We start from the raw sequence: 25694 nt of genomic DNA, 5'->3' as shown, positions 1-25694 counted from the left end.
TTTGTATTAAGTTTTAGCGAGGGTAATGTCGAAAATGAACACAAGGACCTAGCCAACCTCCAATCAAAACTAATAATAAATCTCTAGGTAAATTCAAACATGAAATGGGAAGCAATATCATAGAAGAGTTTGTGGCCCTGACACCAAAGACATATAGCTTCGAAGACTACCCACGTTAAACTAAAGAGAAAGGAATAAAGAATTGTAACAATGCTAAACATGAGGAGTATTATAATGAACTAATGTATAACACAGAGAGAGATGTAGATGAATGTAGAATACAAAAAGTTGGTGACAACATGACAACAACAAAAACAAGTAAGATTATTCTAAACACATTTGATGATGAAAGATTTTATGTAAATAACATTAAAAGCTATCCTCATGATGAGAATCTATATCTATTCAAAAGAGATCTGGTAAATAAAATCTGCGAAGCAGGTTCCCCGATTAAGAATGCATCTTTAGATGGAGACAAAGACCTACTTATAAATAATATTAAAGAGCTAACCATTAATGATGATAGAAAGTTAATCCTTCCTGCAATTACACTATATAAAGATTTATTATAATTATAAAAGATGATTAAACTAGAAACAATTATAAAATTAAATAATCTAGAAAAACAAAACAGAAGAAATAGATTAGATGAAAAATTAAGACAACAAAAATATTATGGTGACATGGAAGATTTATTTGATCTTTTAACTAAACCTTCAAATACAAACAGCGAAGCATGGCAGACTCTTCAAAACCAAACATTAGAAGCATTAGCCTATAGGACAAATGTTTTAAAAGCTTTAGACCCCAAACAACAAAGCAACTCTCTTGATGATCGAGCTGTAACATTATAAGATGATAGAGGTAAAACATTTACTGTAGAAAATGATATGATTGCTATTTTGACAGAAATGGGTAAACAAACAAACAATCAATTCCAATTAATATCAGTTGATGCAAATTCAAACAAATTTAAAATAAATGGTGTAGATGTATCTCTAGTCCCTGATGGTATAAAAATGAAAGGTAAAGTCTATGATTTTTCTAAGGGCTTTGCTATATTTTTTACTAATAAAGATGTAACCGAAAAAGACATTAAAGTTGATGTAGACAAAATAAAACAACTTCCAAGGGCTATTGGTTATAAACAAAGAGGAGATACTAAAAGTAATAGATCAAAACTTATAAGAAGAATGTATTCTAGTATCGGAGAACCCACTTCTCATGTTATATCAATACCAACCTCCAGTGAAGAATAATTATAAAATTGTTGTACTAGTGACTATGAACAAGGGGTAGAAGAAGAAGAAGAAGAAGAAGAAGAAAAAGAAGAAGAGTTTGATTATGAGACTGATAAACAAATAGAAGCTAGTGGTCTTACCAAGACTGACCCCAACAATCAACGAAGTTGCCATTTAAATGGTTTAAAAGAAACATTAGAATTATTAATACTAGAAACAAAAGCTGGTCATGATGGATTATATGATGAAAGGCTAGATATATCTAAGCAACTATTATCTATGAATAATATTAATCAAGAGCAACTAGATAATTTTGTTTTTAACTATGGTAAATTAATGATGATGGGAAAACAACAACAACAACAACTTCAACAACTATTAGCTAAAGAAGTATTCAGTCCTCAATTAACAAAGTTTAGAAGAGAAAGAATAATACCATTATATGAAGATGAAACATGGTCAGCAGATTTAATTGATAAGTCATCTCTAAGTAACTACAATAATAATTATAAGTTTATATTAACAGTTATAGATATATTCACAAAATATGCATGGGCTATTCCATTAAAGAATAAATTTGGTTTATCTATAACTAATGGTTTTAAAACAATCCTATCAGAACAGTAACCTATCAAACCAGAAAAGTTATGGGTAGATAGAGGTAGTGAGTTTTACAATGAAACATTTAAATCTTTACTTAAAGAATAGGAAACAAAACTATATTCTACTTATAGTGATTTAAAGGGTGTGTTTATAGAGAGGTTTAATAGAATATTATTACACATAATTAATAAACCAATGTTCATCAATGGTGATGGTAATTGGGTAAATATACTAAATGATGCAGTCATAACATATAACAATAACTTTCATTCAACAATTAATATGACACCAGTTGATGCTTCTAATAGTCCTGATGAAACTAGATATATTATATCTACTTCTACTAAGGTTGAATCAAAATTTAAAGTCGGTGATTATGTTAGAAATGCAGATAAACGTAATATCTCCTCTGAGTGATACACTTCTAATTGGAATAGAGAATTGTTTAAAGTTAATGAAGTTTTAAAAACACAACCTTCGACATATAAGACAGAAGACATGAATGGAGAGATAATAGAAGGTAAAAATTACGAACAGGAATAATTAGAATCCGAGTTTGAATTTGAATCTAATAATAAAGTTTTAGAATCATTAACTATATTTCTTAATATAAATAATGACAAGAAACAGATTCAATCAGGCTAAAGACCAATCAACATCAACATCAAGAAACAACTTAACACTAAGTAAGGCTCGTGGGTTATTCCTAGAAGATAATGATAATATTGATATGAAGCATACCTATAAAATTACAAATGTACATCCTCCAATACATGAAAAAGATGTTGTTGATAAAAAGTATTGTGACAATAACTTATTATCTTCTAATATTAAAATAGATATTTTAAGTAAAAACGTAACTGAGCTAAGAAAAGGTGAATTTGATAAAGTCACAACTAAAACATTACAACTAAATGAAACACGATTTAATGATGAACTAATTAATAAGTTTATTGAATCAGCAAATGAGGTCACAAATACTGTTAACTTTTGTAATAAAGTTGCTGCTGATACTGTCTCTAAATATAATCAATTAAAACTACAAGTTGATAATAATAATAAGTTTAATCAAAATATTACTAACATACATTTAGATGATATGTTTACTAACGGTCTAAGAGAAATGAAAAAATACAATAAATCTCTTAGAAAACCTTTAGTACAATATATAATTGCTAGATTTTTACGAAGTACGTTAGTTGAATGAAGAGAAAGCAAGACTTGAGATGCATTATGGTTGTAAACAAGAAGATATAATAAAAGAAATGGAAAGAATTTTTACTAATGAAAATAAGCAAAGCTATGACGGAGTCCATGACCAATCCAACAGCACCGAGTGAGAGATTACTAAATCCAGACTTGTCATCAGTATCAGAACGATTAATAAATGAAAAGATTCAAGCCAATAATAAATTTAATAATAATAATATAATTATAAAAGATATTAGAAATTATTATGAAACTGAAACTAATAACTATAATAAGAAATTAAGTAGATAAAAAAATTATATTAACGTAGATGAGATTACAGAAAGAGTATTATCATCAATAGCAACAACGGCAACAGCAACATCAGTTGCATTAACAGGTATAGAATTACCTTATTCTATACCAACAGCTTTTGCTACAGCAACTGTTTGTGGTTCATTATCAAAAACAATTAATACTAAAATAAGAAATAAAATTAGAAAGTATTCACAAATGTATATTTTAAGTAAACAGTTTAGCGACAAGTTTAATAAACTATATACTGAATCAATGAAAGATACTAAAATAGATAATGATGAATATAATGAATTAGTCAAGGTATATGAAGAATATAAGAAGAACAAGAAAACTAAGTTGTGTTTTTTTAGATTAAAGCTATTAGTGCTTAGTAATAACAAAGTTTATAGTAATAATAATATTAGTATTAATATTCATCGGTAAGATTAAAACTATAAGTGAAAGTATAATCTTAGTCTTAACCTTAGCCTTAGCCATAACTAAATTATCTTTTCTTTGTACCTAAGTATAAACCTCTTCCTTTTTGTACTACATTTATACCTTCACCAGTAGTTGCAAATTTAATTAAATCAGTTGTGGCTGATAAAGCAGCTCTAGGGTTTCTAGTTGCGGCTGCACTTCCTATTTTACTAGCTATTTCTAATGCTCGTACTGGATTATTAGCAACTTTCTTTCCAAAGTAAACCGTAGCTTTACCAACACTTTTAAAGAAATCTTTCAATCCCGCAGCTTCTATTGTTGCATCACTAACAGTCATTGACTTATTTCTCTTACACTTAACACAATTACCCTTTAATATCTTAGTAACTTTTGAAGTAATAAAACCTCTTATGTTATTAGTACCACTATAATGTTTACCACCAACACAATATGAATTAGTTTTAAATTTCTGTAACAGACCCATTTCTTTATATAAAAAAAAATGTAAGTGAAAAGTAGAATCCCTTTGTTGTTAAACCTAACCCTAAGAATACGAGTTCCATCCGCGAGCAAAAATTGAAGACTAAGCCTAAGACAAAGCTTGAAGCTAAGGGCCTATCTCAAGAGAATAAAAAGAAATTAGATATTATTTAAGCTAAGGGTTTTGTTAAGACTTGTAAGAAACATTTTAGAGCTATGGGGCTTCGCATATTTTTCACCATAACTAGGTCTATAGGGCTTCGCTCATGTTTTACCATGATTATAACAATAACTATCAGGAACTGCTGCGCAGATAACAATGACCATGACGATAAATAGGCCTAAGATATAATAACAACCATCTTATTACCATCACTATCAACACTAATAACCTTTCTAGTTAATACTAATGCATGACATATAACATCTGCAACTGCAGCACTAAATTTAAAATTAAGTAGTATTGGTTGTGGTCTTATATGATCACTTTGATATCTGGTATGAAATACACATATTCTATAACTACTTTTGAATGTTCTATGATTTATATATGGTTTTATATTATGTGGTAGCCCATTATAATCTTTCTTAAAGCTAACAATCTCTTTAAAAGCCTCATTATAATTATTAGTATCATAATTAATATTCATTCTATCCTCGGGATAAAACTCACTATCAATCTTACAATAACATTCAGTAACATTCATTATATCAAATGTACTTGCATCATGAGTTTGTTCCTTAACATTATTATTTTCAAAAGCAACTATAATATATTGTGGTCTTTCCATACCTCTTCCCATACCTAGATCAAACAAAAAGTTAGTAGCATTGGGTACATTCTCATAAAATGTCTTTCTTTCATAATAGCTGAAGTCTACATTATCCTTTTTACTTGAAACCTTTTGCACAATAATTCTATTGTCATTACTAGGATCAATACTGGGCAAAAACCATGATATATCTCTAACATCTATATTATCAACATTACCAACTGCATCAGCACCAGCATTAACTCTAAATAGAGCTCTATCATTATTATATTAGTTTATCTTTTCTTTAGCTCTATCTTTTTAATATTAGTTTAAATCCTAAACCATATATAATCTTTTCTAAATCATTTACGAAACCAAATAGATCACTCATACTAATCTTCATATACATATGACCTCGTTCTGCAGCAATATGGTCACCTTTAAGTTGACTATCTCTATAACCTTGATTTCTAACAAAACCACTCTCATACTCATTATCAGTACTAGTTAATAACTTATGCATCAATAGATTAGGATGACAAAGATCTATATATTCAATAGTCCTACCACCACTAGCTTCAAGCTTAACTGAACATAACAATTCCATCATACCATAATTAACTAATCTGATATTAGCATTATTAGCAAATACACCACCAGCATCATCTGATACAACAAACTCTATCTCTAGATATGAATCAAGCAGAATTTAAATGATTCTCTTCTCTATTGACAATGATATTAATATTAGTGTTAACCTTATTCATTGTTGCTAGATTATTAGGTTTATATTTTATAATCTTACTTTTGTGTATATCATTATTATAACCATAAGTTGTATCCAAATTAAAGTTCATCTTTATAATCCAAAAATTTAACTTTAAGTATAATTTTAACCATAACTACGACTATAACCAAAACTATATATATAACTATAAATATAATCTATTATTTGAATATAAAAAAATGACTGACAACTTAATTCTATATGAACTAGAAAAGATACATGAAACTCTAACTAAAACTAAAGAAGAGCATACACTTAATTTTAGCATGATAAAGCCAACAGAAAAGTTTAACTTTAATGAACCTATACTTAACTCATCAAAATTAAGTTTAATTAGATTATCTGTTTATAATTCGGTGTTTAATGTGAATAGAAGGAACAATCAATTCTTATATGATACCCAAGGTGAAACATGGTCAGATACCCGTATTTTAGTTGTTATACCAGGTGCATATGAATTAATCGAAATAGCAGAATTAATAAAAGAAGAAACTAATGGTAATGTTATAATAGAACCTGATAAGAATACAATGAAAAGTTTAATGGAAATAAAACAAGGTGCAATTAACATTGACATAGATAACTCAATAGCCCCATTACTGGGCTTTAGAAAAATAGTATATGAACAAGGTAAATATATATCTCAGAAAATTGTTGATATTATGGGTTTTAGTACTATTAACATTCATTGTAGTGTGATATCTGGTGTTAATGATAATTGGAATAACACAGACATACTATATACTTTTACTCTAACAGAACCACCAGGTTACTTGATAAATATTATACCAACTAATATCTTATATCAAAATGTAACCAAAGGTAGAATAGAATATATAGAGTTTCATATTAAAGATGAGTATGGGAGACCTATTGACTTTAATGGCGATGTATTAAGTTTTATTTTACATCTGACGTAGTCAGCTGGGCAAAGCCCCATCTGGTGTAACCAGCAACTTCGTTGATCTAGTCTAGATACTACCCTAAACTCAGACTAAACTACAAAACTCTCCGATCTCAATGAATTAGTTTACCATTAATATTTTTGTTTTTAGTTATATCAGTGACAATGTAATTATACGGCTCTTTCCATACCTTATTACATATATTAGCAAAATCATTATAACTAAGTTCAACATTATTAAAGAAATCTTGATATATAGATATGAGGACTTTACCTCTTTGTTCAAATAAAATAAATAGATTGCAGTTCTCTCTAACACTCTGTCTTTCTATTGTGAATAGATTTTGATTAAGATATATCATATTGCAATTATTATGTCTAACTCTACAGAAGTATTCATTAATAACTGATTCTTTGGCTCTAACATCATCGAATATCATTAGTTTCTTTAAGTCTTTGGGTAGTTGATCGGGAGAGGGTAAATCTTTTATATCTTTAACAAACTCAACATCTGTTTTATCGTTTATTCTCTCTACACCTTCATATTGATCACCAGTAGGATCAATGTATAGCTTATCAAAGTATATTCTAGCCAAAATTAGTTTTTTAATAAGAATGTCTTGCCGCATTCACTAGGACCAGATATTATACATCTAAAGTTCTCTGGGAGTGTAGCTTCTGTAATTATATTATCATCATTTAGCCATAATTATAGATGTTCATTTATATTTACAAAGATTTTGTTATAGATTTTGTTATCAAGATTTTGTTATCAACGAAGTTGCCACTACGTGGATCAGTGTAACTGCTTGGTTTACCACAGACGGAGTCTGTTCGCGAATATTTTTTGTTGTTAGATTAACCCAGTTGATGTTTTTCATCAAATAGATATATAAAGTTATCATTAACATTATCATTATCATTGACATTATCATTATCATTAACATTATCATTAGCATTATCATTATCATTAACATTATCATAATCATTATCATTATTAGTATAGCTACTTCATAGATCATTATCTTTATCATTAACATTATCTTTAACACTATCATTATCATTAAAATTATCATTAACATTATCATTATCATTAACATTATCATTAACATTATCATTATTAGAAAAGCTACTTCGTAGATCTTTACTACAACCTAAACAAAAACACTCATTATATATTCCTGGATATTTACATTGATTAACTAGAATATTCAAAGCATTGTTAATTCTAAATCCCCTATCAAAAAGATAGATCATATATAAACAATAATCCCCACAATAAGGTTCATCATATTGTTGTATTTTTTCGTTAGAGCCTAGATCAACATATTCTTCTAACAATAATGGTGGTGTCTCAACACCAAAACTATCAAAGTAATACACAGGACCACCTTCTCTTCATATAACTAAAACCCAATGTGTACCATCAGTTGGATGTAGATTGACAATAATGTTGAAGTTAGGTTCACTTGTGTTATCTAGAGTCTGATCTCTCATTACTATTTCAATTGGCGTTAGACTTATATCTTTTCCTATATCTTTTATTCTCATATCACTCATAGCATTATTATCAATATTAAATTTATTATTGAATTCCTCAAAAGTTAGGATAAACACTTTTATATAAAAATTTTTAATGTTTATTTATAGGTTCAATTATAGGTCTGAGTCTAAGTTTAATTATAAGTCTAATTATGGCGAAGCATGGTCGAAGAACCATAAGTCTAATTATGGTGAAGCATGGTCGATGACCCATAATCCTATATTTATCTATGTTTTCATATATAAAATTGGAGACAGGTAGCGCAGTTATCATTTTTATTTTCTTAATTGGAATTTGTTATATAATATCTGATTCAATACCAAGTAATTATACAAAACTAGAAGAAAGCTTTGGTGGATATATAATTTTGGATATGGAGAAGATCTGCAAACGAGCTCTGCTCGTGGCAAGCCAAGCAGGTTCCCTGATAAGCAGAGAAATCAGTTTATTGAAAAGATACAAAAAAAAATATCTAGTTGAAGAGACTGTACTTATAAACAAAGAGGGACGAAGGTATTTAAACAGTCTATATGGAAATAATGAAAAATTCAGAGATGAAATTATAATTTTTGTTAGAGATAAAACGGAATTAGACTTTGAAGTGATTTTAGATAGAGGATATAAAACTAATACACTCAAAACGACGGGGAAGAATTCTTTAACAGAGTGTGTCACGTCTAAAGATAATACTAAAGATGTAATTGAAATTTTGGCTAAATACGTTGGTATAATTGAAATTTGACCATTTATAAATGGTTATAATGTTTAGAGTGCAAACATAAATGTGGACTCCCTTTTAATTTAGCTTTTCATTATTCAATACATAATGAAGATAAAATTAGTAAATGTGCTTGTGGTGATAAAACATTAAGTGGTATTTGTAAGGAAACTGATTGTCCTTTTGAAGATGAATCTGGATATAACTCTAGCTCTAGCATTAACTCTAACTCTAACTCTAACTCTAACTCTAACTGTAACTCTAACTCTAGCTCTAACTCTAGCTCTAACTCTAACTCTAGCTCTAACTCTAGCATTAACTCTAACTCTAGCATTAACTATAACTCTAACTCTAACTCTAACTCTAGCATAATCTCTGACTCTAACTATAACTCTAACTCTAACTCTAACTCTAGCATTAACTCTAACTCTAACTATAACTATAACTCTAACTCTAGCATTAACTCTAACTCTAACTCTAGCATTAGCTCTATTTCTAACTCTAACTTTAACACCAAAGTCTTAACTAGAAGTTGTAAAAAATGTAATTCTGTAAAACCACTAACTGATTTTGACGAGAGTAAGTATACATGTAGAAATTGCACTTCAGCTAAAGTTAATTGTCTATGTTGTCCATCTGTTGTGAGATATGATGGGATAAGAAGAGCTCATGTAAAGAAACAACATCCAGATGTAGAATTAACTAGAGGATTTAGTAGAAATTTAACTGAGAGAACAGTGGAACTGTTTCACAGATCAGCTATTGACCAAACTGGGGAAAGTTGTTCGTGTAAATATTATAATTTTGTATTTTTTCTTATTAATAATGGAATAAATATAGAAAAAGTAAAAGAGAATATAAATTTATTGAAGAGTATAGATAATTTAAAATAAAAAATATAGCAAAAAAAAATTATTAAAAAATTTAGATAATTTTAAAAGTTATTTAAAGAGAGGGAAATCACTCTTTAAGCGCGATAAATAGTGATTTTATACTGGGGCATCACTCCGATAGGGGAGATTTCGCTCTTAAAGAGTGATTCGCTCTTAAAAGAGGGATTTCGCTCATATTTCGAAATTTGTTTTTTTTAAAATAAATTATTAAATTTTGCTTTTACTTTGGGTTTTAGCTCAATTAACAAGGATCGTAATATTATATAAATATTAAAATTAAATATAGGTTACACTGAAAAACACTGATCACTGTGTTTCCGCCGATCTCAGTGTTTTTGACTGCATAACTATCACAGTGTGTCCCATATACAGTCTCACAGCAGGGATCATCCTTTTTAAGAACTGTGAATTTGGTTTTTTTATCTCACTTAGTTTTATAGCAATTCATCAAATCGGGGGACGTTCACTGGAGATAGTGAGGAAGGAACCCCAAACCTTCCGTTTGCTAAAGCAACTTAACTAGCCTCGATGATTTAACCACTACGCCAAGTGAGACAGAAAGTTTTAGTTTTAGATTGATTAAATATTGATTAGGGGGATATATGAAAATTATTATTTTAATATTTCTTTCAATTTTTGTTCAAGTTTTCTTTTTTGTTCAAGTTTTTTGCAAGTTTGTTTACGTGCCTTTTACACGGTCTCTCTAGTTACACTAATATCAGGGATACGTCCACGGGAGTCGGTGGAGATAGATCCCGAACTAACCGTCTGATAATGGACAATTACAAGCTTAACTCTGTACTAGTGGATTGCACTAAGTGAGACAAGAAATGATAGATTTTGAGTGAATATAAAGGTAATATGTAGTCGTGGATAAAACAGGGATAGCAACAAGCAGTAAAATTTGGCCCGATTCGACATGCGCGATTAGCCTTAGGAGAAAGGGTCAAATTTTACTAGTGGTTGGTATCCCTGTTTTATCCACTACTGATTAGATATCGGTTTTTGTTTTGATGATCTTGTAACTGTTGTTATCTAAGGTAGTTTCTTTTAGGTTGGTTACACAGACTGAAGAATGTTGGGACTTACTTTGACTAAGTGACCTGAAGTTATTTTGTTGTATATTTTCGGATTGGCTATAGCTAAAAAGAGTTATGAGGAAAATGTTGGTGATTTTGATTAACAACTTCTCTCCTAAATTAGTTTGGTTCTGTTTTGAGCCTGGGGATATCGGTATGATTTTAATTGTGTTTCTATCAATTAAATTTCAAAAGGCTATACTGTTCTTTAAATTAATTGTTTTCTTGATTTTCAATTGTTTTTCATACAGTTAGTGGAGGTATCTTTGAATTCCCCGCCTACTGAGTAGCTTAAGTCCCTATTCGTTATGTGATTTAGCGATTGCAGCCAATTGAAGGCAGCTTTTTTAAAAGTAATTATTGGTCTCTTTGTTTAATCCATAGCGGAGTGAGATCTCGAACAGAAAGTTAAATACGTTTGCATTTTCTGTAGTTATCTTTAAGCTCAAGGTTTGGTTATCTTTTTCGTAATGTTTTGTTACACAATGTATGAAGTTTTTGAGAATTTTTTCATGTTGCCTTTTGGTGTTGCGGACTTCTGTTTTTTTCTCTAATTATCTTAAGCGTCTGTGAATCCGGTAACAAACTGTTTTTGCATTTGGTCTTTATCTAGATCTGGCTGAATTTTGTCTTACTATTGAGTCGCAGGTCCACGTAAGGCGTGAAAAATTCATTGCGTGTGGTGTTGAAAGGGTATATGTAACTAGTGCAAAAATCCAGCCCCGTAAACTCTTTTACTGCTTTGATTGGGACTCTACGACTTTCACTGACATTTTTAGGAATACTTTTGAAATAATTCAATAGATATAAATGTTATTTGTGATTTATTTTAAATTTTCTACATAATATGTTGTATAAAGGTCTTTTGTGTTTTGAGTTAGTTTTTGGCAAGTCTTATCAATGGGTAACTGAAATCCAAGATGTTTAATTTTTCTAATAATTTTAAAATTGTTTTTTTAGTTTTCGAACGTTAGGAATTGTACGAACGTTAGGAATAGTATTAGTAAACCTTTGAAGTTTTTACCGTTGTCGGTATCAAATATTTTGATCCAATAACTATTTGTTTCTTCAACAGTGTAGTGCAGTAGCCACGTGTATATTTTGTCTGAAAGCCCACTTTCAACACAAAAGATGCTAATTTTGTATTCCGCAAAGCTTTATGTCCATGAGTAAGTAAATTTAATCTGGCAAATCTTTGGTGCACCCTAAGTTAATATTAAAGTACTTCCCCGGGTTGGAGTCCCATAGAATCCCATCGATGGATCATGGGAATTTCAGAGAAATCCATCGATGGATCATTGAATGTCCCATTACCATTTAACGCTGGGCATGGAAAAATCATAGAAAACTTTATGAAATCTAGTCATCTAGATCAATCTTGTAATTTTTTGGGTCTTTGAAAACAGATTTCATCGTTTGCTTGTCATTAGTCGTAGAGTGGTAGTTAAATAGGTGTATTTTTTATTGTTTTATTATATCCGAGAACTTAAACTACACCAAGCAAATAAGGATTGTATGCAAAAGAGATTCTACTTCTTGTATCGATTGGAAACTGATTAAAAAAATCATAAAATTCTGCTTGATAAAAAAATGAAACTTTCTCTTTTGTTGTAACTTTCAGTTCAAATGAGACTAACTTCTATCTGTACACACGTCCTAATAGGGGATTAAAGTTAATATTTGTGGGTGTTTAGTCAACAATTACTTCAAAGAGTGTCTTTAAAAAGTGAATAAATGTTCTAAACTATAATTCTTAGAATTTTTAGTGCATCGCGAGCGACTAAATTTGGGAAATTGTACCTTTTTTTCTATTTTATCCGTTCAATTATGAGCCGTTTTAATTGTGTTTTGTATTGACACTGTTTTAATTTTAATTTTCTAACGAATTATATTGTTGAATTTCTATCAAATAATTGAATTTGTTGAAATTTTGTGCGCTCTTTTGTTTATTTTTGTTTGATTTATGTACCAATTGGTTGCTTTTTTGGGGACAAATTTGATTAAAACCTCGACCCTTCTTGCTATAATTGTAATTTCACTGTGTAAAATGTTAGTGAAATTGCTAATAGTGTAAATAAATATCATTAAAACTGATGATTTTCTCATTATTTTGAACTTTAACATATTTTGGCTGTATGAATTTAGATTGCTAAAAACCTGCTAAGATTGATCTGAAAAGGGCTGAATTTTTTCTATCTGGACATCAATCAGGTTCAAATTATCTGTGAAACAGTCCATATTTGCGTCGGGGGTACGACTTTTGAATGCTGTAGTTTTGGTAAGACTGTACTAAAAATTAGGTGTATATTATTTTAAATACGACTTGGGTGGGCTGAAATTTGGCTATCTTTTTAAAAAGTATTATAAAATTCAAATTTAAGCATCGCTTTGCTTTAAAATGTATTTAAAAAATCTAAATAGGTTTTTAGGAATGAAATAGGTTTTGGAGGGTGGTCTATATGGAGAGAAAATGTCAAAAAAATTAACAATTTTGTTGAGGAGGATGAGAATATGATGTAATTTAACTAAATCCAACATTGTCATAGTGTATATTGGCGCCAATTTTTGGGCTGCAATGTTGATCTGTTTTTATTTTTGTTTTTATATGGTTAATATTATTACTATTTTATTAATATTATTAATATTTTTATAGTTATTATTATTATTAATATTATTATTATTATTATTATTATTATTATTATTATTTTTATTATTATTATTATTATTATTATTATTATTATTATTATTTTTATTATTATTATTATTATTATTATTATTATTATTATTATTATTATTATTATTATTATTATTATCATTATTATTATTATTATTCTTATTATTATTATTACTATTATTATGATTAACATTAATATTATTATTATTATTATTATTATTTTTATTATTATTATTATTATTATTATTATTAGTATTATTATTATTTTTATTATTATTATTATTATTATTATTATTATTATTTTTATTCTTATTATTATTAGTACTATTATTATGATTAACATTAATATTATTATTATTATTATTATTATTAATATTTTTATTATTATTATTATTATTATTAGTATTATTATTTTTATTATTATTATTATTATTATTATTATTATTATTTTTATTCTTATTATTATTAGTACTATTATTATGATTAACATTAATATTATTATTATTATTATAAAAAAATGGTCATTGATTGTTCAAAATAAGCTCTGGGGGAAGACTTTTGATTGAGAATTGGCTGACTATTGTGCAAATTTTAAATTTCATCAACATGTTTGTAAAACTATTGTGAGACATTCAGGCAAAATTTGTTTTGGGGAAAAAATCTGATTCAATTTGGACTAACTTGTCTAAAAATCTACATATTAAACGTGATGTGTTCTAAAAGTGTTCATAATGAGGCTGAAATTATTTTGTGTGTTGCATTTTTTTTTTAATTTTGAAGAAATTATATAAAATACTCAAATTCTTGTTTAAAACTCAAAATTGGTCTGAAATTACAAAAAAAAACCTATAGAGGAGTGAAAACAACACTTTACAGGAGTAAAGAACGAATTTTTTGTCTCCATTTTGGTGTAAATTTAGTGTGTTTTTACGCAAAAATTGACAAGGAAATTATGCTAGTTTTCCGTATTTGTCAATGACTGCTGTGCTAGAGATTTTTTTAATGATTTAATATAATTAGAAGGAAAAACAAAGCTTAGGCTTGATTTTTATGGTGAGCGCATCAATTAACAATTTTGGCCGAGCTATAAGAAAGTAAGCAGCACGAAACCATTATGTATGCCAGTTTAACTTGATAAAAGTTATAACATTTTTAATCGAAGCGAAAGAAATATGCCTTAGAACTATTTGTGCTCAAAAGTATCAATTTGAAGTTACGTTAGGGAGCTGAAATATTTACAAAAAACAGAATTAGAAAAAAAACAAACATTATAATTACGAGAGCATTTGAAAAAAATGTTTTTTTTTCTAATTCCGAGCGCCGTTGTTAAGCTAAAGTTTTGATTAAAACGGCTAAAGATTAAAAAGCTATCATTTTTTATCTGTGTTTGAGTTTGGTTTTTTTTTAATCTGGAATTTGTTTTCAAGACAGTTATTAGAATTTCAAAAAACAGTTTCATCCCGCTTCTATCTTCAAAACTATCAGTGAAGTTAAAGGTCAACAAGTGGCCGAAAACTACTATCACGTTCATAGCAAAAAGTTTTCTAATTTTCCTCAAGACAGAGAGTTAGAGACGATTAACTGCGTTTATCTAAAGCATTTTTTTTCTAGAAGGATGCGAGAATTTTTGTATCACTAATCAATGTGTAGACGCCTAATTTCTTAAAGACTAGATGAATTAGAACTGCTCTTGAGAACTAGACAAACATGACTTTTGCTAGGATTTTTTTGCGTTTCTCCTAATCCACCTTTTTTTAGTAGTTCCCTTGAGCTGCAAATGGCAATTAAATAGCGGGGAAAGTAAAACAGTCTGAGCAGCGCCTACAGATTATCATTTCTGGCTCTAGTTGTCTGAGCGTTCTGACCTGAATAATCTAGGCCCCACAAAAATAAACATAACATTTTAGTTGCCAGTTCTTTCTAATTCGCGAAACGGCTAAGGATAAAAAATTATAGATGTGTTTAAAACTATTTTTAAACTTCAAGACAATTTTTTTTAGAGAAACGGCGATTTTTTAGAAATTTTTAGCGATAGTACTGTTAATTTTAGGGAAAAAAGTTTTAAGGGAAAAAAGTATTGTTGAGTGTATTTGATTTTTTTTTGACATAAAATTTGGCTAAAAAAATCAAAATTCAAAATTGCCCGAAAAAAGCTCTTTCAGTGCACTTTGATTAAATTTGCCCAAAGTACACATCAAAAAATAACTAACACAATCTATAAAAACTAAAAAAAGGATCTGGTCTTACCTCAACTTGAGAGTATTCTGGAAATAAAATTCTGCCGTTTTTTGCTAACTTTACTCTATGATTATCACAAACGCAGCTTTTATTTTTAATCTTCTAACTAACAAATTTTTCAGATCTATAACATTCGAAACAATTTAGTGCTCTTAACGGAAGAACAGCAATAGCAAGGCTGATTTTGGTCTAATCTTGGGCTGTTACAATCAAAAAATAATTCTGTTACAATCATTAAAATTAATCAGTCGGTCTTTTAAAAAAAAACGTTGTTTTTAAGTTATTTGGAGAACGAACGTCTCTTAATGCTCAGTGTTGAAAGATCCAATTGGCTTCATAAGCATTTAAAAGTTAATGTATCTAGTTTCTTTACACGAAAGATTTTGTTCGTTTTGACTTTTAAAAATTTTTATTTTCAAGCAATCATTTGACTTTTTGAAGTTTGCCACTGTTTTTCTATTAATTTGGTCAGCTTGTAGACTGGTGTCGGCAAAGAAAGACTTTTTCATCTTCCTCTTTTTACAATTGAGTAAAAATTTAATCTTTTTTGCGCATTAAGTTATGGTTTTCGGGCTTTGATACAACAAGATTTCCCATTTTTTTTATTTTTTAGGCATTGGCCCCTTTCATAACATTTTGTTCTCGTTTTTTCACGTTATCATATTCTTGAAAGATCGCCTATTACTTTAATGACGTTAAGAATAAGGCACAATTGAACATACGAGAATCTTTAAAGGCATGGATTATGGTTTTAACGGCTTCGAAACGCCTTTGTCGTGTAATTGAATTGAAGTTCTTAAAATTACCTTTAATTGTCGTTTTTACATTGTCTTTTAAATCGTATGAAATTTCCTGAATTTTAACAGGTGTCACTGGTTTTTTTATGGAGGAATAAATCAGTCTATAATCTGATTTGAGTAAATGGCTTTCATTACTTTGAAAACAACCGTTTTCAAAAACAAAAAAAATGAAATTTTTGTTGTTTTTTGTCTATTTGTTACCCCGTCTCGTTAATTACAGTTCACAAATGACATTATTATTGTCGAAGGAAGTTACAAGTGTACAAAAGCTAATGTTATTAAAGATGTCGTGATGAAATTACTGGCTTCGACACAGATTTTCTGCAAAAAAATCAAATTTTTGATTTTTGTCTAAAACTGACGCTCTTTTTGTAGACGTAAGACATATTCTGAATAATTACAGGTCTCAAGCGCTTCCAATGGATGAATAATTGAACCAGTTTAATTATATCAAATTGTAGCTTATGGCTTACAAGACTTTGAAATTATTTGATTTCAAAAAATACTAAATTGTTTCTTAATTTTGCCTTTCTTTTTCTTTTTTGTCTACTTTTTACCTTTTTTAATTAAAAAAAGCCCGCATACCACATTTTCGGTGTTCGAGGAAGGCTCAATTGAACCTATTATGAGTGGCAAATTACGCCTCTTTACGGCTTCGACAGCGTTTTCTCACAATTTTTAAGTAATTTTTGATTGTTTTCTCTAATTGTTGTTCTTTTTGTTACTGCATAACAATTTGAATGAAGACTGGTATGTGATCAAAAATACGTTGGATGTTTTTAATTGCTATCTAATGGTTTTGCTTCAATTGAGCCAATGTTTTTAACTGTGCTGTTTTTTATTCTTTTTTGTCTAATTGTTAACAAGCCTTACTACGGAGTGGTCCCAAATGTTTTCTAGTGAAGTACAAATTGTTTTGTTTAGATTCAGTTTTATTTGACGTTATTTTGACCTTTTTAATAAGGTTTTTTAAATGGACATAAAGTTTTGGATTTCATTAATTTTTGTTGTTATTGTTGTTTGATTTTATTAGTTCTCTTGACTTGCTCTCTTAATAGTGGCTGATCTCAACAATCTAATGCGGCCTTTTTTCTCCACTGATTTATCTGCGTTGGAGGGAATCTTTTCGTTCACACGCTATTTTTTGAAAGATACTTACATTTTGGGGGTTTTCCATCTGTTCTTCTTTTGTTAGACATTCATACCAAAAATGCAGATAAGTATGATCGGATCTGTATGTGCGATCGCACATTCCTGAGCTTACTTGTTGTAGTTTTGAAAGCGGTCCTGAATAACCCAGGCCCAAAGCTGGCCTCGTTTATTAATCAGAAAATTAAAAGCTCAAGTGATATTACAATGTGAGTCTTATCACGGGTTATTCTATTAGGCGCGTACTAACCGTGTTGATTGTTAGCGTTTTAATGTGTCGACTCTATATACCAGGTGAGATATCCGTCAACTTCCTCTTCAAGCAACTCTGTAATACTACCACTGCACAATGTGTTTTTGATTAGTAATTTGTGCGCCTATGATGGTGCTAGGAAGTTAGGCTTAGAAGAAATTTAGCCGAATTGAACATTAGCCGAAAAGGAGACATTAACCAGTCAGATATGAGAACGCACAATTTTTTTTGCGAGAATAATATTTAGGCCATGATATTACGTATGGTTGTGACGGTTTCCATGGCCTGGCCGTAGCCTGCGAAGCACGTGAAAATGCGTTGATTTCCTGTGTAAGCCAGTTGAAATTGTGCGCGTCCCATTTATGGTCGAATACTTTAATTATCTCAAGCAATTATTTCTGCTACTATACCAAATTTTGAATTTGTCGGCCTATATCCACGTCGGCTGTTTTTCTGGACACTGTTCCCGATATATCATTAAGCTCTACACTAGGGTGCATATGAAACAATTAATTTTCGTTTTTAAAAAAATATGTACAACCCAAGTTAAAACATAATCTACAAGGATGCTCGCTAATGTCGTCTTCTGAATTTCTGCTAGGCTCAACAGTGAGGAGACTCTGTCGCCCAGAAGATCGATCAAATGAAATAAACCAAAGGTTTTGAATTGGTGAAGCAAGCGTTACTTTGTTACTCTGCGATTTCCCCTCTTCCACTCTTGTAAGCTGTTGCAAATTAGATTGCCTTGAAATAAGTTAATTCACAATGAGGCTCGTAATATCAATTCTAGTTATATGGATAAAAAAGGTAAGAGAATTACTTGCAAATCAATGGAAAAGACAAATTCAAGACAATTTAAAATAATAATTACAATAATAATACCAATTTCCGTGGTTCACTTCCCAAATGAACAAAATCAAAACAGCTCACAGTATCCCAACTGATCTTGCAATTACAAATCTTTCAAAGTTTAGTCCCACTAAACCAACTACTTTCTCTCGCTTGTTCGAAACCAAACTTCTGAAGTTCTCCCAAATTCTCCAAAGTCTGCCTCTCACTCTCTCTCTCTCTCTCTCTCTCTCTCTCTCTCTTTCTGTGTCACTTCAATTTATACTCAACCAATACACTCTTATCTTAAGCAAGCAAACTTTAATCTCTTAAGTAAACAATGCAACTTACACTTGCAATCTGTCACGTTCCGTAGGAGGGCTTTGTTTGCTATGCAAACAAACCAATATCAAATTATGCTCTGCCAGTCAACTGCTACTTGTTCAACATTCTCCTTATCATAAGTACACGACCTTTGGACTCTTATGTAAACAAATCCACTCCACTTTATCTCTTATTTGCACTTGGCATGTCAATCAGTGTTTGCTTAGTAAACATTGAACTTTACTCTGAAAAGTTGTTAAACCCTTATTTCCGCTATAAAATTAATTAGCTGCAATCAATCCCTGTCAAAAATCAAGTGTTGAATAAATAACTAAACTCAGCCCTAAAGCAAAGATCAATTGTAATTTCCAATTTTGAAACTATTTCATGCAATTCCCTCAATTAAAAAAACTTTCCGAAAACTCTAATATTCCTAAAAACCTACAATTTGACCTCTAGGAGTCATCCAAAGGTCACTCCTCCAAAATGAGTGGTCAAGTTGATAAAAACATCATTGTCACGGAAAGTCCTACCATAGTTGCACCTGCCTATGAAACTTCCTGGCCTAACTCCCACTAGAACACGAGCAATGACCGCGCACACTTTTCACCGACCTCCCGGATGACCCCAAATTTCCAAACATAATAACTTGCGAAGTAGTGGTCAAAACGTCTCCGGGTAAGGTTTTATAGTAACTATAAGTTGCCACCAATTTGCCTGCCAAGTTTCATGACCAATGGATCAGCGGTTGCGAGTCGTTTGCAATTTGAATATGTTTAATTAGTCGTGGGTGCAAAAACCCGAAAAATCCGAGTTCGTCAAAATTGACCGGGATGGTTATTTTTTGTCACTAACTGTCTCAGGTTATCATAATAATACCATTTCAAAGTCATTCGGCCGCTCAAAAAGGCCAATTTCCGGTTTTCGGCACTCGGGTCGTCCCGAAGCACCGGCTTTTGCTAGTTCCGTGCAGGTTGGTGTGGTGTCAAATTTGACCTTAAAATCGGATTCCTCGTACCCAAATTAGTCTATCCCTCAATCCGACGTCAACTTTTCTAAAAAAATACTACTTCAAATTAGGTGCTAACTACATTCCTGTGATAATTACCAATATACTCAAAAATCGCCATTTTAAATCCTAAACACTTCCCAAGATCATGCAAAAACATTAATTCATACGTGCAGGACATTACAACTGATTAATCGCCTTATTTCTGACTCAAACAATCATTTTTCACAGTAAATTACCTAAAAAGCATCAAATCACACCAATTCCGATGTTAATAGCTCGGAGATAGGGGGTCGGATTGGCCCGAAAGGTATACAAGCCTGAGAAGACCATTGGGTGTACATGCAAATAAAATTTGGTAAGCGTTCGGTTAATATAATCTCCATGGGGGGCGTGAAATATCAGCTTGGTGGTATTTCGAAAAACTGATAAATTGCCTTTTTATTTACTCCAAATCAACAAAACTCAGATAAATTTCTTCCACAACTTTCTAAACCATTCCCATGATTATGCAATACATTACTGCACCAGTACATGCTAGTACGCCTGGTTTCTAACCGTTATTTCATCCATAAACATTCGAAATTTATACCGCAAATTATCAAAAACCGTCAAATAACACCACTTCCGGTGCTAATAACTCTGATAGAAAAAAATATATACGGCCGCGTATTCCTATTATATATCGACACATTATTAGGGGAACATCCCCACAAATTTTCAGAGTCCAATGATGAGGACAACCTAAAGAGTTGAGTGTACCAAGTTTTGGGTTGCCAATTATTTTGCAATTTTTATATCACACTTTAATTTGGTTCAGATTGAAATTCCAATTTTGATCAAAGTATCTAGTTCACTTTAAATGTTCGCTCTCTAGTTTTCTTCTTAATTTAAATCACTCATTTGAACTTTGGCCTGATGCACAAATACAACTTTGCTAATTAATCAAAATAGATTGACAGCTCAATATGGTTTTGTTCATCAATTTGTTTGTTTAAGATATATCACTCAACTCCCCTCTCTGGCGCCATCGAAATAATAACTCTTTGAGAAAGAATGCTTATTTCAACACCCAATTGACTTGTCTAAGTTGACCTAAATTATTTGAATTAACTAGCGCTATCTGGTTATGAAATTTCTATTGAGTTTATTCTTATGCGTTCTACACTCCTCCCTCCTAGATTATTATTCTTCTGAATAATTCTTAAGCCTTATCCTGTGACGCGATTAACTTGCTCCTACGTACTTTAATAATAGTCGACCTAGTGAAGTGAACCATTTATGTTTAACTCCAGGTTATTGTAAACTAACTGCACCAAAATTTGAATAGCGGTTGATTAAATCAGATTAGAAAACAATTTCTCATTTTAACATTTTAACAAATTCTACCGAAATCATCATCATTGATTTTTGATCAGACTCTATAGCCTCTGATATACATCATCCCCAGGGAACCCAAAAATCACTAAAGTAAAAAAAACGAATCCTCAAAATTGATTTACTAGAGCTACACCTTTCCCTAAATCATCCTTTTTTGAACAAAAAAATTTTGTCTACGGCTATAATGCTTGATCAACTTGTCTCGATAAAATGGATTAAAACAATGTAGACAACAATTGGGTAAAGAGGCTTTAATAACTTAGCTGTCAACGTCCCTCTCCTCATACACTTGTGCACCTGTACATGAAAACGTTCTTCCTCTGATGCTTGAATGGATGACCAACTCTTCTTCCACTGTAGCTTCAATTTCTCCTGTAATCCTGCAATGACTGCTTTCCTGATGCCCACAAATGGCTCCAGTTCTCGTTCCGGCTCAACGATCGATTCTCCAGCAACAGCTTTGCATTCTCTGGAAATCGTGATGCAATCCTTCTCTCCACTTTTCTCAACTTCCATCGAAAACCCGCTAAAGTCCTCCCTCCTAGGCTGTTGATCCTCATGAACCCAACTGTGCAGCACTGTAGTCATCGACTTCTGATAGTATTTCCCTGTTCCGTCAACTCCAACACTGTCCCCTTGATGCTCATCCGTTGGCTCGACAGAAACACAACTATTAAGCTGACTTTCACTCAATTGCGATTGCACCCATTCCTCCAGCTCTTTTCCCAACTCTACTTCGCAAAACTACTTCGGTCACCTGTTGCCTCATCGTTTTGGCCCTTCTGTATTTCAGACACCAACTGCCGATCAATTCCTCCTGAATTTGACCTATTCTCCAAAGTGTCCGCAATGCACTCAGTTGTACTCATTTGTGTCTCATCAGCCCCGTTTGTTGCATTGCAGAATTTCCGGTATGACCCTCCTGTCTTCAACGCCATCAAGGCCCAGGCTCCCAACATCTCGTTTCTGCTAGCTTTGACACAACAACCAAAATTGCTCGCTATTGCTGTTACATTTCCGCATGGAACTGAATCCAAACTCCCAGCAAAAGTTGCCTCGCTTCTCGCATCGTTAACATCCAGTTCCTCTACATCCGAAAAATCTGTATCCGAAACATCTTCAAACAAATAGTCATCATCCGACCGTTCACCGCTTAGCTCCCCAGACTCTGGTGACAGTACATAATCCTTTTCCATAGCATGATGCTCATCTTTTCCACAAGACCCAACTCTCCGCTCAACGATTTTTTCTTCTGTCGGAATTTCTCTGAACCCACTGTTTTCATTTTTGCTCAACGCTGCTCTACAAATTTCCTGATTTGTTTGACAACAGACTTCCTCCGTAAACTCTGCCTCAGTTCCAGTTTGCACTTCATCGCCGCAACCTGGAATTCTTATTCAACTATCAATTTCAGCAACTCTCGTATCTTCAACTTCTCCGAACAGATCTTCACTAAAGGCTTCTTTTTTTGACAAACCACAGCTGGACCCAATGCCAAACCCTTCAGAACTTTCGCCAGATTGCCGAATGCATCCATTAAAGAAGTGTCAGCGCTTCTATTTGTATCAATCACCTGCCGTTGAGCATACTGCTGTCCCGTTCTCTGATCCATAGTATCATTGGTTCCGATGATATCCGCTCTATTTACTGCTCTCCTTCTGACAAACAAATTGTAGCTTTGCTCATAAAAAAGTGGGTTGTCAGACAAATGTATATCAAACTGATACAGCGTCTCTGTCAGTGTCCATGCTTGCTTCCCTGGAGTCGACCGCCAATAACCTCTTGGTAAATCACTTACTGCATTCAAGGCCCACCCACACAATTTTGTAGGCAACCACTTCATCATCTCTTCTTCCGTCCATCCCAGCTTCATGCCAGCGCTCAAATAATGTTCACGCCAAACTTCCCAAACTTCGTAGCCTGGTGAAAGAAAACGCTTCACCAACTGATAACCAAACATAATCAAACTATTGGTAACCCAAACCGCAAAATTAAGCCAACTTTCGATGTACTCCCAGCAGTTTCACCGACAAAAAAATCGCACACTCTCGAATTAATCAGAAAAGTATCCACAGCAAAAAGTAACAAAGAAACGAAGCCCACCCAGTAGCGCCACTGTCGTCTTGTGAATTTCTGCTAGGCACAACAGTGAGGGGACTTTGTCGCCCAGAAGATCGCTCAAATAAAATAAACCAAAGGTTTTGAATTGGTGAAGCAAGCGTTACTTTGCTACTCTGCGATTTCCCCTCTTCCACTCTTGTAAGCTGTTGCAAACTAGACTGCCTTGAAAAAAGTTAATTCACAATGGGGCTCGTAATATCAATTCTAGTTATATGGATAACAAAGGTAAGAGAATTACTTAATCATCAATGGAAAAGACAAATTCAAGACAATTTAAAATGATAATTACAATAATAATTCCAATTTCCGTGGTTCACTTCCCAATTGAACAAAATCAAAACAGCTCACAGTATCCCAACTGGTCTTGCAATTACAAATCTTTCAAAGTTTAGTACAACTAAACGAACTACTTTCTCTCGCTTGTGAAGTTCTCCCAAAATCTCCAAAGTCTGCCTCTCTCTCTCTCTCTTTCTGTGTCACTTCAATTTATACTCAACCAATACACTCTTATCTTAAGCAAACAAACTTCAATCTCTTAAGTAAACTATGCAATTTACACTCGCAATCCGTAGGAGGGCTTTGTTCGCTATGCAAACAAACCAATATCAATTTATGCTCTGCCATTCAACTGCTACTTGTTCAACATTCTCCTTATCATAAGTACACGACCTTTGGACTCTTATGTAAACAAATCCACTCCACTTGATCTCTTATTTGCACTTGGCATGTCAATCCGAGTTTGCTTTGTAAACGTTGAACCTTAATCTGAAAAGTTGTTAAACCTCTTTTTCCGCTATAAAATTAATTAGCTGCAATCAATCCCTGTCAAAAATGAAGTGTTGAATAAATAACTAAACTCAGCCATAAACCAAAGACCAATTGTAATTTTTAATTTTGAAACTATTCCATGCAATTCCCTCAGTTAAAAAAACTTTCCAAAAACTCTAATATTACTAGAAACTCACAATTTGACCTCTAGGAGTCATCCAAAGGTCACTCCTCCAAAATGAGGGGTCAAGTTGATAAAAAAGTCATTGTCACGGGAAGTACTACCATAGTTGCACCTGCCTACGAAATTTCCTGGCCTAACTCCCACTAGAACACTAGCAATGACCGCGCACACTTTTCACCGACCTCCCGGATGACCCCAAATTTCCAAACATAATAACTTGCGAAGTAGTGGTCAAAACGTCTCCGGGTAAGGTTTTATAGTAATTATAGGGTGCCACCAACTTGCCTGCCAAGTTTCATGACCAATGGTTCAGCGGTTGCGAGTCGTTTGCTCGTTTGCAATTTGAATATTTTTAGTTAGTCGTGGGTGCCAAAACCCGAAAAATCCGAGTTCGTCAAAATTGACCGGAATGGTTACCTTTTGTCACTAACTGTCTCAGGTTATCATAATTATACCATTTCAAAGTCGTTCGGCCGCTCAAAAAAGCCAATTTCCGGTTTTCGGCACTCGCGTCGTCCCGAAGCACCGGCGTTCGCTAGTTCCGTGCAGGTTGGCGTGTGGTCAAATCTGACCTTAAAATCGGATTCCTCGTACCCAAATTAGTCTATCCCCCAATTTTTAGGTCAATCCGACGTCAACTTTTCGAAAAAATACTATTTCAATTTAGGTGCTAACTACATTCCTGTGATAATTACCAATATACTCAAAAATCGCCATTTTACATCTTAAACACTTCCCAAGATCATGCAAAAACATTAATTCATACGTGCAGGACATTACAACTGATTAATCGCCTTATTTCTGACTCAAACAATCATTTTTCACGGTAAATTACCTAAAAAGCATCAAATCACACCAATTCCGATGTTAATAGCTCGAAGTTAGGGGGTCGGATTGGCCCGAAAGGTATACCAGCCTGAGAAGACCATTGGGTGTACATGCAAATAAAATTTGGTAAGCGTTCGGTTAATATAATCTCCATGGGGGGGTGGGAAATATCAGCTTGGTGGTATTTCGAAAACCTGATAAATTGCCTT

At 32.0% G+C, this 25694-nt stretch overlaps 1 protein-coding gene across 1 annotated transcript in view; it reads right to left on the bottom strand.

Moving 5' to 3' along the window:
- Positions 1-25694, bottom strand: part of LOC142334919 (uncharacterized) — an 86958-nt gene that overhangs the window by 40702 nt on the left and 20562 nt on the right. The gene's annotated exons all lie outside the window — the stretch shown is intronic.

The sequence above is a fragment of the Convolutriloba macropyga genome, chromosome 2 (genome assembly GCF_964194025.1).
Source record: "Convolutriloba macropyga chromosome 2, txConMacr16.3, whole genome shotgun sequence".
Taxonomy (NCBI): Eukaryota; Metazoa; Xenacoelomorpha; order Acoela; family Convolutidae; genus Convolutriloba; species Convolutriloba macropyga.
The sequence above is the reverse complement of the archived record's forward strand: the minus strand, read 5'-3'. Positions and strand labels throughout refer to the sequence as shown.